The sequence below is a fragment of the Rhagoletis pomonella genome, unplaced genomic scaffold (assembly GCF_013731165.1).
Source record: "Rhagoletis pomonella isolate Grant_MI unplaced genomic scaffold, Rhpom_1.0 Rhpom_scaffold_00013, whole genome shotgun sequence".
In the NCBI taxonomy this organism is placed as follows: domain Eukaryota; kingdom Metazoa; phylum Arthropoda; class Insecta; order Diptera; family Tephritidae; genus Rhagoletis; species Rhagoletis pomonella.
In genome coordinates this window covers 19,613,093-19,628,739 of record NW_023458567.1, presented here as the reverse complement: position 1 = coordinate 19,628,739, position 15,647 = coordinate 19,613,093, and the positions used below count along the sequence as shown (strand labels likewise).

The 15,647-nt window shown below is 38.0% G+C and overlaps 1 long non-coding RNA gene across 1 annotated transcript; it reads right to left on the bottom strand.

The window, feature by feature from the left end:
• Positions 1–9,869: 9,869 nt before the first annotated feature.
• On the bottom strand, positions 9,870–10,126 carry LOC118748258. Its single transcript, XR_004994040.1, has 2 exons — positions 10,059–10,126; positions 9,870–9,967 (listed from the first exon to the last, which is right to left on the bottom strand). It is a non-coding gene; the product is annotated as an uncharacterized LOC118748258 (long non-coding RNA).
• Between the last annotated feature and the right edge of the window lie 5,521 nt (positions 10,127–15,647).

The window sequence follows — 15,647 nt, the reverse complement described above, 5'->3', positions numbered from 1 at the left end:
GTGGTCATTGGTATACCTACCATGTCCCTCCCCGTAAGGAGAGGAGTAGTCGAGCCTTTCCTTGTCAATACGTTAGCGCGATTCTACAATGCTGGGCCATCTCATTTAGAAATCTGCCGCACTCAGTAAGAGACTTTGTACTAGGATTGGGGAGCTTTTGAACTAAAGAGCGAAAGAGCTCTTTTAATTGAACTAGTTCATTAGTTCATTCAATAAAGTGAGTGGAGATATAATTTTAACACATATGGCATCTCGTTTTTCGTTGTAAGGGCATACAGAAACAACTGATCGAAATTCGCGCTAACAAAGTTTTCCAATGTTTTACATCGTTTAGTGCAATTTGTGTAAAAAGTAAATATTTCAGTTGAGTTTTTGGGATTTGTTGTTCAACAAAAGACTTTCGTTTTCAGATGCCAAATCGAAGCGCCATTTCGTCTCATTTCGAAGGCAAAATTTATTTTGGAGAAAGACGACTGAATCGTGCCGTTATAGAAGAAGGCCATCGACATGTAGAAAAAATTTGTGTTTTTTTTATTTTACGGACTAATTCAATCTTTTACATGTATGTGTTTTAAAACATAAATTTTTGTTGTGAATTATAGTTCAATAATATGAACGAACTAGAAGTGAGCTAATCTTTTAAGTGAACTAAAAAATCCGACTCTACTTTTTACTGTATACGCATGAGTTTAGAACAGAGGTTCCCAAACTTTTGTTCTCGTGGACCCCTTTCAAAAATTTACTGGTTTCTGTAGACCCCCTGCTGATACATTTCTAAATATTCTCAAAGCTTATAAACAATTAAATGTGAAGATTAGATATAACCATGTAAATTTGCATCGCGGGCGGGTGAATTCTAACTAAAATATTTTCTTTCTATTATTTTTTATTTCTATTTATTAAAATAATATGGGTATTCATGGAAACGCGTAAATGCTTTGTAACCACGTGAACCTCGTAAACAAAGTGATTTTCCATACAAAATTAAGTAAGTTTGCGAGGTTTACATTGTTACGAGGCATTTATCCGTTTAGATGAATTGCCCTAATGTGATTACACACTTGCAGGTTTTCAAAAATAGAGCTCGTCAATCCAAAAAATACTCTCTCGCTCTGAGGAGTTATATTTTTTAGAGCACTTCGAGCCCTAGCGTTATTTACATTATCTTCACCATAAGCTCATCACATGTTCGGCTCACTCATGACTTTGTACGTGGAGTATTTGTAAAATAGTTTATTTGTGTTGACGACATCATTTTTATTTTTATCGTTTTAAAGTGATGCGAAAAATATTTATCACTAACATTTAAACACAAAACTTAAAACAACAAAACGGCTAAGCTTTTTACGCCAAACTCTTAATTCAGAAATTGGCAATAGAGAAAATTTGATGACAAACAACGAAGCAAGCACGAAGCACAAAAGTGTTCCACCGTCTCATCCTCTTCAAGGCAGAATGGGCAAATGGACTTGTCATTTGTCACAGTCAGGTGTTTGTGCCACGTGAAGTGACCAGTCAGCAGTCCAACAAGTTGCCTGCAGTGTCGTCTGCTCAGTGAGAGCAAAAACCTAGATAGACCTTCTGAGATTGAAGGCAACATGAGTTTTGCCCACCTGCATCCCCTCGATGCCTCCCAGTCATTGCTGAGCGAAGTATTCACCCAACTTCTGATGGTTGCTAGGATGGCCGAAAATGGGTGTGCTAAAACTGGATGCGGACCGAGGAATGCCTGGTCTGAGCTAATTCTGGCCAAATGGTCAGATGTCTCATTACCAGGTACTCCTGAGCGACCTGGTACCCATAGTAAAGCAAGCTCGTTATGTTTACCACCATAAATTAGTCGAGACTTGAATTTCCGAACTAGTTTGGAGGTAGGAAGAGGGCTGGCCAATGCCTTAAGTGCAGCTCGGTTGTCACTGTAGACACGTAAACTCCTTCCCCTCCAGCAATGTTCCATCACGTAATCCATGGCAATTACCTCAGCCTGGAAGACCGAAGCATATTCCCCAACAGAAAAGTGAAGCTAGTGAAGTGATTTGCATTACGATCTTTGAATTTTTGTGCTCCTATGCCCTCCTACACTTCTCGGTTACTTTTAATAAATCTGAAGACCTTGGAAGCTAGAAGATCTGTGCTCTCCTTGACTTTTATTTTCAGTGTAATTAGTGGGTCCTTGGTATAAATTTTAACATTCCCCAGCGCAACTTACGCATACCATTGCCTTTTTACAAGGGAAGATGGAAGACCCAGTATGCACTTAATATCCCAATTGCACGTGCAATAAACGAATTAAATAAGATCTCAAGTTCTAGTTAAGTTGATTTTTCTCTAAATGAAAATGTATTTACATATTAATATTTTGAATTCGTATGCCTATTAGGACGCATACAAAGATGCATGCAAACGCTTGTACGCAAGCATGCATTCATAAAAATGGTATATGGTTTCATGTAGATGCCAATTAATAAGAAATCGGATGCATCCTAGCAAATATCCCGAAGACAGCGGGCTGATCATATTTGCGCTCTCAGCCTGAGCTTCCAACATGTGAGATTCTGGACAGATACTTGCATGCATCCCAAAGAAAGCGAACTTGTCATGTTTGCGATCTCAGTTTGAGCTTAAAACATTCTTCTTTGCGTTACTTTGGCGTGTATAAACGGTTGCATGACTTTCCTAGGTCATGGCCGTGAAAAAACATGCATCCTGGAATGTATAGCGCCTAAGGCCGATACATTCCTGGGTACATGAGTACATATGACCATTTCCGAGTTTGAAGCCATGTTTATGTCGTTGGGTATGTGGTGAGACTTAGCATACCAGTCCTGGAGAGTTGGTGTGGTAATTTTGTCCTTTTTGGTGAAAGTAGTATGCGAGAAACCCTTTGATACACCATCCGTCTTTTTACTAGGGAAGAGCACTGTTGTAGCTGTTTTGATGCGTTCCATTGTCTTGTCATTTTACAGCAGCTGATTGTCCAGAATTACTCCAAGACACTTACGTTTAAATTTCAGACTTGAACCATCGAGCACCAGCTTACGGGGTGTACTTTGTACCGTCTAATAAAAAGGTCTACCTCATTTTTGTTGGGTTCGTTACAAAAACCGCAGTTTTTGGTCCAAGTAACTAAGTAGTGAAGTAGTACATCACGAAATCGTATCGACGATTGAAGAAGGATTTGCCATAAGACAATACACGCTCAGAGTTTTTCTCGATATGGGGGGTGCTTTCAGAATTGTCTATACGAAGTCTGTTGTGAACTCCCTCCTTACGGCGGGGGTGCAGCGGGGTGTGGTGGATTTTTTTGGACTCCTTCGTAACTGCGAGATGGTTCCATTACAAAGTATGTGCCCAGAGGCACACTTCTCTCCTCTACTCTGGAATCTAACCGATAATGCCCTACTTCTAAGCCTGAAGGGCACCGGTTGTCAAGTTATAGCGTACGCTGATGACATAGCAATCGTGGCAACGGGCAAACATCTGCAGGTCCTGAGTAAATTATTGCAAAGCTCACTCAGTATGGTAAACATCTGGTCCAAGTAATGTGGATTTAGTGTCAATCCTACCAAGACATAAATGGTACTTTTCATATGGAAGTATAAAGCTCCTCTATTTAAACTTCCCATCCTAAATGGGGTGGCACTTACTCTCTCAACCGAGGTCAAATTCCTTGCCCTGCATATCTTTAAGACGGCTATAGGCAAAAACGCGGAATAAATCTACATATAGTACACTGGATATACGCAGCTGTGATGAGTCCCATCCTTTTCTGCGTGCTCACCGCATGGTGGCCTGCGATAAACAACACTTTGCCCAGATTCAAGGTGGAACGAGTACAGAGGACGACTGCCATGCTCGTCACGGGAACACTGCCCACTACACCCACCAAATCTTGAAATAGTGTAAAAACTTCGACCTGGATCTCTACGGAAAATTTCGGGCCGGCTGCAGTGCGGCCAGGTTATATACGACCTATCCGATGAGAAACCTCAGATTTGGACAGCCAAAAGTACTTGAAACTCTACCGGATAATCTACGACAGTTAGATTATACTCTTCTCTACTCTGTTAAGGCAACAAATTCGCCAAAAAATCCCAGAGTGAAACGAATAAAAAGGGCCAGCAGGGTCTACGGCTAAACATACAGATGGTTCCAAGCTTAACAAAAGAGTGGGTAGCGAGATTTACTCTGCAGAACTCGTGCTGAACCTCAGTTTAGGCTTACCGGATCTTTGTGGCGTCTTTCAAGCAGAGCTAAACGCCATAATGGAGGCGGCTCGGTGGCTTATAACCTCCGCCCCTCCAGGACAATACCTGAAGTATACGGGCATACCTCTAGCCTCCTGCAAACACAGATTAAAGGCTGAACTTATTGAGGTGGTAAATACCAGATGCGCTGTAGAAACCACCTGCTATACCACCCGGCAAATTTGGCCAAAGATTGATGTAAGGCGATCCCTAGCCCTCAATCGGCTGGAACGCTCTTCTCTCAGATTAGTAGTCGGGGTAATCACCGGACACTGCCTGATGGGCACACGCAGGGAAAAAGGTTAGAATACCCCACCAACGATTTTTGTTGCAGTTGCAGAGACCAGGAAGAGGTGGAGAGCATCGAGCATTACCTCTGCCATTGTCCCGCCCTGGCCAACACGCGGAACCAATTCTTCAACAAGTACTTTCTAGATTGGTTAGCCCACTTAAACTCGGCGAAGGTCCTCGAATTTTTGTGCTATATAAAACGCACGCGGTGGTAAAAAGTACTAAGGTAGGGGAAAGGAACAAATGGCGACGGCCAGTGGTACCACAACGGGATTTTCCAGCCTACGTGTGCTCTGTGCTCTGCACGGGGCATCTACTCTAACCTAAATAGTGAAGTAAATAACAGCACATACTCATACGCATGCGGAGTGCCCCTCCTGACGGACCTACAAGTTGTCTATCTCGCCAGTTCTAATTTGATGAGTAGTTGGTGGATAAGCCCAATCAGAGTTTATCCACATGTAGGTCTGAGCATACGGGAGTTCATTCTTGAAAGCCCTTTCTATGTCTAGTAATGACACTAATGCAAATTTTTCTACTTGTAGTGATATTTTAACTTTCGGGACGTGCAGAGCTGTCTCCTTGTATCCGCCCTGGATGTAGGTGTGATGCAGGTTAGCTTAAAGAGCTGTGTTAATCGATTGGCTAAAAAAGTTTGATTTTCATTCAGTCAGAAAGGGCTTAACTCCTGTTTTCAAAACAAACCTTTTTGGCATGGCTCGTTCGTCAGAAATAAAAGCTGGTACTGACTTCGAAGTTCTCGAAATGTTGCGGCTGTTGAGCTCTTGAATTAGAGGGCAACCTAGCCAGAAATCTTGTGCTAATACTTAAAGAATATTCCCAACCGAAAACTCTCCGATCCGGTTGATACCAAACGAGGTTTTAGGCGACACTGTTTCATGCGATTTCTTTTAATATGATATTGGAGAAGATAGACAGATAAATAGATGAGCAGGGTAAGTCCCGGGGCAGGGAGTCTATGTGCTCTTCACTTGGCCATATATGTCCTAAACACCTCTCGCTTCTTCGTGAAACGGCCTCGCACTCAAAGAGAAGGTACAATGGTGTCTCTTTGGTGGAGTCACAAAAGCGACAAAAGCCGCGTGATCAGATTCCCAAATTAAACAAGAGGCCTGCAATGATCCGTCAAAATGCCTATTATAATTCTTAGCCTCTCCTTGGGGAGGTTTAAAAGTAGCCTGTATCTTTTAAGATTGTACCCCCCTAATAAGCTCTTGGCTTGACGAAGTACCGTGATACTTCGCCAGTGCAGTTCACTCAGTTTATTTTTTCTTTCCTGAATGCCTCCTTTATCGTACTGGGACCCACCGTAAGGAAGGGCTCCGGCTTTATCGGGGTCGAGGCGCATAACTGAAGCGCCTTAGGCACAATTCTTTACAATAACGTTTAATTGCTGACGTTAGCCGACAACATTTTTATCATAGGTAAAAGCAACGACTATGTCTGTTCTGCCTTCTCGGAATTAGATAGAGAAACAAAGCAAATGGGTCTGGTGATGAACGAGGACAAAACGAAGTATCTCCGATCAACAGACAAACAGTCAGAGCATAAGCGTATCGGCACCCATGTCACTTTTGACAGTTATAAGTTTGAAAAACCAGACCACTTCGTTTATTTAGGAACCAGCATTAACACCAATAACAATATCAGTCTTGATATCTAACGGAGAATCACTCTTGCCAACAAGTACTACTTTGGACTGAGCACGATGTAGGGAGATAGAGGTGGCGCGATCAGTAGTACCGCTATTTTGTTCTTGTCGAATTCGACAGAATCAGCTGTTCGTGTGACGTCATTTTAAACAAATTTTTGTATGTAATAGGATCGTTTAGTTTTTTACAAGCTGTTTTTCTTACTGCTTTTGGGTTAGTGGATAGAAAGGGAGGGGACCTGGCTCTTGCTAATCAACCCACTAGAAAGATCGCAGACCAAAATTTGTAAAAAGTCGCACCTGACCCCTCGAAATCTTCCACAAACCCCTGGAAAACCTTTGGAAGACGGTATCAAATTAGAATTTGTCACCGAAAATGTAAACTAGGTTAAACAAGTTTTTTTTTTGTGCAGAAGATCTTTTCTTGTTGGCGATTAGGTTTTAAAATAAAGTTTGGATTCTTGATTACAAGTGTGTATACAACTTTTTTGGATCGGGTCACCCATTCGGACACAATAGTCGGAGCATACCGTTCTCAAATTGTGTCTTCCTCGCGATCGCTGGGCTTCTATTAGATTTAACGACACCCATATATTTGTAAATACTAAAAAACATAAAAGACTGCCAGATGTTCCTTACGAAGCAAAATTATCCTCTTGTTTTATTTGTGCACTATTTATACAGATAAGTAAAATATAATTTTATTTTCACGCTTTCACTCAATGTTAACAAATTTTAAATATGGCGACCTCCATGATTTGGCAGTTTACATTCTTTCTCTTCTCCCTTTGCAATTATTCTATCCTCCATTCGTAGCTAACTTTACGTCATCACCCGCAGGAATGGGCAATCTTGTATTCTATCATTCTTGGGACTGAGTAGGCAATTGAAAAGTCTCGTTGTACAAAACTCACACTCTATAAGCAGGGTCATCGAGAGCAGACCATGAGATCATTTTCTTTAATGTATAAAGTCAGAAACAATCAGCACGAATCGGAATGTCTTTCTAATTAAAACCTATAACGAAGGAGCAATTAAATTGTAAAAAATTAATAATAAGTTATGGTTCTGATATTTCAGGCCCCTTAAAAAGTCCGGGCCCGGGGGTTTCCCCCCTTTTCCCCCTCCCTCTCGACCTGTCTGTCTATAAGTCACTCATCATGCCTGTGCTGGTGTATGGCGCAGAAGCATAGACAATAAAAATATCTGCTGAGACGTCTCCTGCAGTTTTCGCGTTGGCGATGTGGAATACTGCGATGCAATGATAAGCCGTACAGTTGTTGTTGTTGAGCTTTACAACGATCTACCTAGAAGTAGAGCGGCGGATTGAAATACAGCGGCTTCGCTGGCTTGGCCATTCCGCCCAAACGGGCAGAAACGCTTCAGCTCTAAAAGTATTTAACGCGGGCAGCTTTGCTGGTAGCAGAAGAAGAGGAAGGCTATTATTGAAGGGAACTTCAAAACAGAATTGGGCAATAAGGCAAGGGTACTGGTAAAAACACAACATCAAAAACACCCGAAGCCATCGAAGTCAGAACGACTCAGATCATAGGACTCAGTTTCTATGGGTAAACTTATACGCACAAACTATGTACACATCCCAGCAGAAAAAAATTATCAATTGATAAAAAATAACCTACTTGTAGTTAGCTTTTTTGCGGGATTTCTATAAAATATATAACCTGTAGTTAGCTACAAAAAGCTAACTTGAAACAAGTGGACAAGTAATGCAGGAGTAAAGCTCGAGATTGTTTTCTTTAAACGCGTTTCTATTTAAATATCTTGCACTTCGCAAATACTTTTTCGAATTGAGGACAAATAAAAGGAAGATCGAAATTGTATATTATCATTTTGAAGTTATGCCTGACGAAGTTCGAATATGGAAACAAATATGAAATGTGATAAAATAAATAAAGTTAATAAAAAAAAAAATAAAAAAAAAATATTTTGTTTTTCCTATTGATATTTTATGTCCAAAAGTAGTTAGTTACAAGTTAGTTACATCAAATGCAGAGGTAACCACCCTTGACTATTTCGCGGCCATCTCCATACAAATATAGTTAGCTTTCGCTCCTTCCTAATCAACTTCAAAGTTAGCTTATAGTTAGATCCATTTCCTGCAGGGATATTACAACCGGAGGTCCGAGATCAATTGTAAATGCAACTATTGCAATGAATACATTGATATCTTAGGTGACAGTGTTTAGACGACTAACAACATCTAGTGCCTAAAGGTATGCTACATTTCATCTCAACTGGTACCAAATCAAATACAAAGCACGTATGTATGTACAAATATGTATGTATGTACAAAGCCGCATGTGCATAAATTTCATATAAGTAATTACATATCCCCGTAGCGAATATCATGCATTAGTCACTTAAGTGTCTTTTACGGCCATGCTACTTCTTAAATGACTTTAGGCCGGTCCACATAGAACTTTGGCGTTGGCTTTTGCGTTGGCGTTGATTAACAGCTGACTATGAATACACACAATTATATGGGCATGTCCACATATCAACGGCAACGCCAACGCGAAAGTTAACGCACACAAAAAGATGGGCATCTCTCATCTTTTTGCGCGCGTTGTCAATCAGCTGTTGCAAATAATTAAAATTATGCTAAATATTTTAAATTTTTAATCAAATGTAGGTAAGAAATTTAATTTTTTATGTAATTATTGATATGAAATATTAATTTATCTGTCGTTAGTATGTAAATCTACATGATTCAATGGGCACGTAAAGAAGGCGCAACAGCTCAGTAACTGTTGCGTGTTAGATGATCGTAATATTTTTCTGATCATTTGAGACAACATGTTGGTGTGTACCTTTGAGAGTTGAATTTGACAGTTAATGCATCAAGCCGTTCAGAAGGCGCATAACGATCGCTGATTTTTTTTAGCAACGGTTGCGCTCAACTGCTGCGCCTTCTGAACCAACCCAATAATACAAGGTTGGATAAATATTGACATTTGTGTCAATCGACTGCCTTGTAAGGTTGCATTTGAGAAGGAAAGAGAAGCGGGTAACAATTTTATCTCCTTTTGTGAAAAGGTAGTAGGAAAAGTAAGTAGTCTGGTAGTGCTGAAATGCGTTTTTGTATACAAATTGAATTAAATATATAAAGAAGATTCCACTGATCTACACAATAGACAATGAATTAACTTTTTATGGCCACATAAATATTAAAAATTAATAAGAATTATACAAATAGTAAAGATGCAATTTGATTTAATGCATATAAATTAATCTTTTAAAAATTATTATATTTAAATTGAATTACATTTGGTTTTTTTTTTTATTTAAATTTTTTAGTAATGTTTTCTACTTTTTCCTCCAATCAGTCTTGCAAATCATTATATTGGTTACATTTAAAAGTTATATCTTCAATATCGCAATTTAATTACATTTGGTTATTTAAAAATCGAATTTTGGCGGAATGTTTTTTACTTCTCCAATCAGTCTTGTTAATCATTATATCAGTTAAACTTTAAAAATATGTCTTCAATATCGCAATTTAATTACATTTCGTTTTTTTTTTTAAATGTTAATTTTTTGTAATGTTGTGTACTTTTTTCTGCAATCAGTCCCAATGAGCACGAGAAAATATCTTTATTAATATTTCCACTTTCGCTTTTATGGAGTGGTATACTTACTTGTAAATATGCAAAGGCTGCACTTGACCAACCCAAACGCTGCAGTGGTAAAAATACATGCACCAGCAAACGTGGACGGACACCCAAGTGATCCTGACCTTCACAAGAGAATATATTTATTCATATTTATATTTTCTGCACTAGTCATACGTGGACGAACACATAGGGATCCTAGTATGCAAAACTTACTTGCAACGGCTGCACTTGTTGTAAAACGCTACTTTTTGAATACAAATTATGAATAACTCCGGTAGCTTGCAAATAAATATGTAAATTATTGTTGTAATTGAAAATATTTCCATTATTTTTGATTTTTTTGCTATACTTACTTGAATTTACCCAATAAGAAAATGAATTTCCACGAAACAATCCATGAAAATATCGGCAGTGTTGCCTGTTGAACTTTTTATACGAAGACAATATTTCTCCTTGTATTTTAGTAGTAGCTTCTACAAATCAAAAAAGAAGGCAACACAGGCTAAGGCAGAATGCGGGAGCGAGACAACTGCCAAGTTATCCAACCTTGTATTATTGAATTATGGTAAATCTAGTGCTCAAAGCATTCGCTGCAAAGCGTTCATTAAAGCGACATTGTCCTACAAAGGACATTGGTGACATTCAGCCGACAGGATCCTGCAATGGTCTTTGGTGACATTAAAGCGACATTGTCCTACAAAGGACATTGGTGACTTTCAGCCGTGAGGATCCTGCAATGGTCGTTGGTGACATTCAGCCGACAACAAAGCAGTCAAAATTTCATTGCAATTAATTTAATTATATGTTAATGTATTATCTTAAAATTATATATGATATTAATTTGTTAAATTAATTTAAATTTTTTCTTGCTCAATTAAACGAGAGGCCCTCTTATTTTGTTTGTTTTTGTTCCGTTTTATTGCTAAGCCCAGTTCATTTACGAAGTCTTCGTATGTAAATCCAGAAGTTACTTCTAAAAAGATTGAAAACTTGTTAGATATTTTAAATTACAGGGTAAAAGAAGCATTGATAAAATTCGAGTATTTTCGCAGCGATTTCTTATCTTTGGTTCCATCGTAGTTATAATTGAAAATTATATCCGCTCCCAAAACATTTTCTAAATTATTGAGCAAATTCTCTATTTCTGCAAGTTTGCTCTCTGTATCAATCGGGAAGACAGTAATTGGAGTCGTACATAGGTTCATATTCCGCCGGAAGAGAACGTTATTTTCTGCTAATATTTTTGCCAGTTCGTCTTGTTTTTTTTTTTTCAATGGTATCCAGTCGTCCTTTTATTTAATTTAAAATTGTTCAAATGTAGTCTGTCATGTTTGATTTTTACTATATATTTGTTAAAGTAATTAACAAAATTAAAACACTAATAGCAGCATTGGGAAAATCTCAAATTTTTAAATGATAGGAAAAACTCCATTTCTTCAAAAGCAAGTTTCATATTTAAATTTTTTAAATGCAGCTATGCAATATTGCCGTTAGTAAAAAAAACCTGCTGGTAAGGCAAAATCATCCTTTTGCATGAGATTTGGTCAATCTTATATATAAATTCAGTGGTTTCTTCTAAAGCGCCAGTAACAAAAACCCCACAATGTGATGATGGAACTGGTAACTCGCAGAAATCACGCACATTCAACAGCTTGAATCCTCGCACTTCTTTTCCATCAATCCGACTGATTCGTATAATTATATTCGACCTGTGACTTGGTTCTAATACTATACAATAATTATTAGGGGAACGCGAGCTTAAGTAAATGGACATATTTTTAATATTAAGATATTTTTCGTTACACTTTTCTTTATTTTTTTATTTTGCATATTTTTCAATGGGCGATTTTCAAATGCATTTCTTAGCTGTTGGAAAACCATGTTAGGTTTTTCAACCACTTTCTTTATTTCTTGCATAAATTTCTCGAAAGGGTAGACTGAAAAGTTATGCGGAAGGCCAAACTCTCGCACACAGTCCACAAAATGAAGTAAACTGTGGACGTTATAAGTTACTGAGCTTCTATAAGGACAATAACAAACTATAAGGACAAAAAAAAAGTCTATAAGCGCATTGTAGTAGGAGAAAATGATAATAAATGTCATCGTCGACTATGTCTTTCAAAACAACTTGACCAGTATACAGAATGAATTGGCGATATTCAATAGCTTTCCATCGTGGGAGTTCTTGAAGGGTCCTAGGAACACGGCCAAACTCTTTTGGAATATAACCAACTAAATGCAATAATTTATGGGAAAGAGCATCTTTTTTGAAGGCACCAACTGAGCTACAATTTTATTTAACATTTTTCTCACCACACCCAAAATCAATCAAATGCATACATTCGAGTGGAAATTGAGTCACCATTTTCTAGATCAGTTTTATCGCTACGAATCAATATATTATGATGTCCAGGATTGCTTCGGTTACTAAAACTTTCATCGGATCCAACAGCAGAAACCTCTGTACTATAAACTGTTACCCCGTCTATTCGAATACCGATTTGCAGGCAACGACTGCACCCGTTAAATGAATTATGGCCAACAGTAGCACTAACAAATGATCTAGCACAGAGATGGGCAAAGTGGCTCCCAGGAGCATTTGCACTTAGGAGCCGGCTTGGCACATTTAGGTGGTAGATGCGGGGAAACATCCAGAGCCAGCATTAAGGGGGAAGAAGAGCGTATTAAAATTTCGTGTACTGCGACTCTCATTACTAATATATATGATGCTTTTAATGTATTTTGTACACCCCTTTACCCTGAGCCAAAATCTGCAAAATCCCTGATCTAGCAGGTGCATCGCAAACAAATGCTCTTAACTGCACAACTATACGCCTTTCGTTGTAACTTAAACCTTCGGTTAGTAAGCATCTTAATTCGAAAACTAAGTCATGAAAGAATGAGTTTATACACCATGGTTTTCCTGGCCCAAAATATGCACCGATAAAAAAAAAAACGAGAAAACTTTCAATATTCACTATTTTTCCTAATATTGGCCATAATCCTTTGTTAGTGCTTTTGAATAGTGGAAGCCCATCTACGCCGACATCAATGATTACCAAATCAGTGAAATTCAATAATTATCCAAGTTTAAAAAGTTGTGGTTTTAGCCCGAGATACAAATATTCACCAGGGCTTACAGTCCGGATAACAGCACTATTTCTACATTTTTCTAAAAGGGTTTCACTATTTTTGGGCACATCTAACTCATTCGCGTACAATATTTTTAAAAGATCGTTGCCGAAATTTCTGCTAACATAGTATTGTAAAAATAAGTTCCTCAACTCGTCTCTGATATCACTTTTTATTGAAAGTTCATTCGTCGAGTCACTAGCGTCCTCTGTTATTACTGATCTCACCAACTGCAACTGCAACTGCGGGTGGAGTCTGGAACTGGTGCGTCTACGCAAATATTCATCCTTCTTTCTTTTTAATCTGCCTTTGTATTAATCGCTTCAAGGCGCTCCTTTTACAATTCTTATTAGAGTTATTTTAATTTTACTTACTAGGTATGTAAGTTTTTCACTTTATTACACTAAATTCACACACAAGCCTCCGCACTCCAAAAAATTACAAAACAGACAAGGAAAAATCTTATTTTCTAAATCAAGGCGAATACATATAAGGTGGTATCGATTGAAGAAATACAACAATTACTTGTATTTTGTTTTTGCTTTTAGCGGGCCATTGTCAAATTTCAGCTATTCTTCCCCGAATGAAAAAGGGCGGCAGAAAATGCAAACACTCTCACGTTTTCACTCACTCACTAACGAAATACAAAATTTTGACAATCAAACGCTACTCACAGCTGATGAAACAACACCACCTTATATAAATTCGCCTTGTTCTAAATATATCATATGCGCATTTGTTCTAAGCTTCCTATAATCTCTATTTTTGTTTTTGAACCTAAACAGTTAGGAAACGAGTTTTTATAAGGCCGGTGTTATGCAGAAATTTTGTTTGGCAAACTGCGTGCAATTGTTGTTGCAGCAAACTCGGAGAGAGCGAGTTTGGCGACTCTCACAGCAAACTAATTTTGTTTGGTCAAACTGCGGCAAATTCGGTGTTGTCATATACAAAAATTTTAGATAATTGTTGTTATACACAAAAATTGCCGTGATACCGAAAGCTAGGGAACTGAATATATGCTGTAGAAGCTTCAAAGATTGGGGCACAGTTAATTGCCTATACGATATCATAAAAATATATTTATTGTGCGCGTTATGTACATCTGAAATTTTCATTTCGTGTTGGCAATAGCCATGAAAACCATAATGAACGTGCAACCCTGTGCCAAACTCGACATAACCACCGCCGAGCAAACTAAGCAGCCGCCATTTAATTTGGCAAACAAAAGTTTGTCTGCATAACACCGACCTAAGTGACCGCTGCAAGACATTGTCTGTTATAAGCAGGCATGGGCAGAGAGTTAGCAGGTGCTAAAAGAGCGTAAGCGTCGCGTGTACGTATACAAGCGAGAGCGCAGCGATGAGAACACGACAGCATGCAAAATGAATTAGGCACACTAACACACTCTCACTTTAAGCTCACGCTTGTTTGTGGTAGTGCCCACCTCTGGTTATAAGTCTTTGATAGGAGTACACCTGCATGACATTGTTACCAGTGTCATTGTCAGCTATATGTCGTTTAGGATTCATAGCAAGTGAAGTGACAATGTCACCGGTGACCATTTTCGCTACTGGGATGGTATGCAAACTCAGTGTTGTCATTTTAGCTGTTTTCCGGCTAGATTTAGCCATTTGCGATAGCAAGCAGCCGGAGAAATTTCGGTTTAGCCGGCAGCCGATTTGTTAGCCGTTCTGTGAGAAAAAATAGCCGTTTTAAGCCGATTATGCTATTTGTCTTGTTTTCCTAAAATTCAAATATGTATATTTGTTTCCATTTTTGACAAAGCGATCCAAAATCTGTTAGAAATGGCTACTAGACTTATCGCGGAGAAAATTTGCATATCCGGCAGGGTTGTATAAAAATGGACCGATTTCGCTTATTTTTTATATAGAAGGCCGTAGCGGAGATTTTCTTCATAAAATGTGTGTTATCAATGTCTTAAATTTAAGTGTGAACTTTTATTCGCAAACTTAGAAAATAACAAATTGTTCCACTGTTTGCTTAACACGCGTTTGTGTTTGGATATATGTAGTTCCAACACATTAAAGAAATAGTACAGTTATTGTCTCCCCAGATAGCGCATATTCAATTATGTCTTAATTACAAAACATCATTGTTGTCCACGTATTAAGGTTTAAGGTAAGGGAAAAATTGATATATACAAGCAATATGTACATACACATATGTATTTTTTAAACACACTTTTTTTGCTGAAAACTTATTTAAATTCCAAAAACCAAAGACCAACTTGAATTAAAAGAACCAACACTGAAATGTGTTAAAATGAAAATAAAAGAGCACAAATTTCTATGTAAAGACAATATGGGAAGACAATAAGTTTGTTCGTCGAAAATCCACCGATAATTATCACTCAAAATATCAGATAGTAGATTAAAAAAAAATTCTCCCAAATTCTCCCTCAAATTAACTAAATTAATTAAGCAGACAAGTATTTACTTAAAATTTTCAATTTAAAGTCGCTCAAGTTTGTAAATTTTTAAATTTAACGAACTTGTTTATTTAAATTATTGTCGAAAAAAATTCAACCATGTGCCACAATCATATGTATGTTTTTCCCAATTGCAAATTCTCACCGGCAAAATTTTTTCCAGCTTGAATTTGCAACTTCTCTTCAAGAACTAGTAGTGGGGTACATGAAATGTCGCAAAG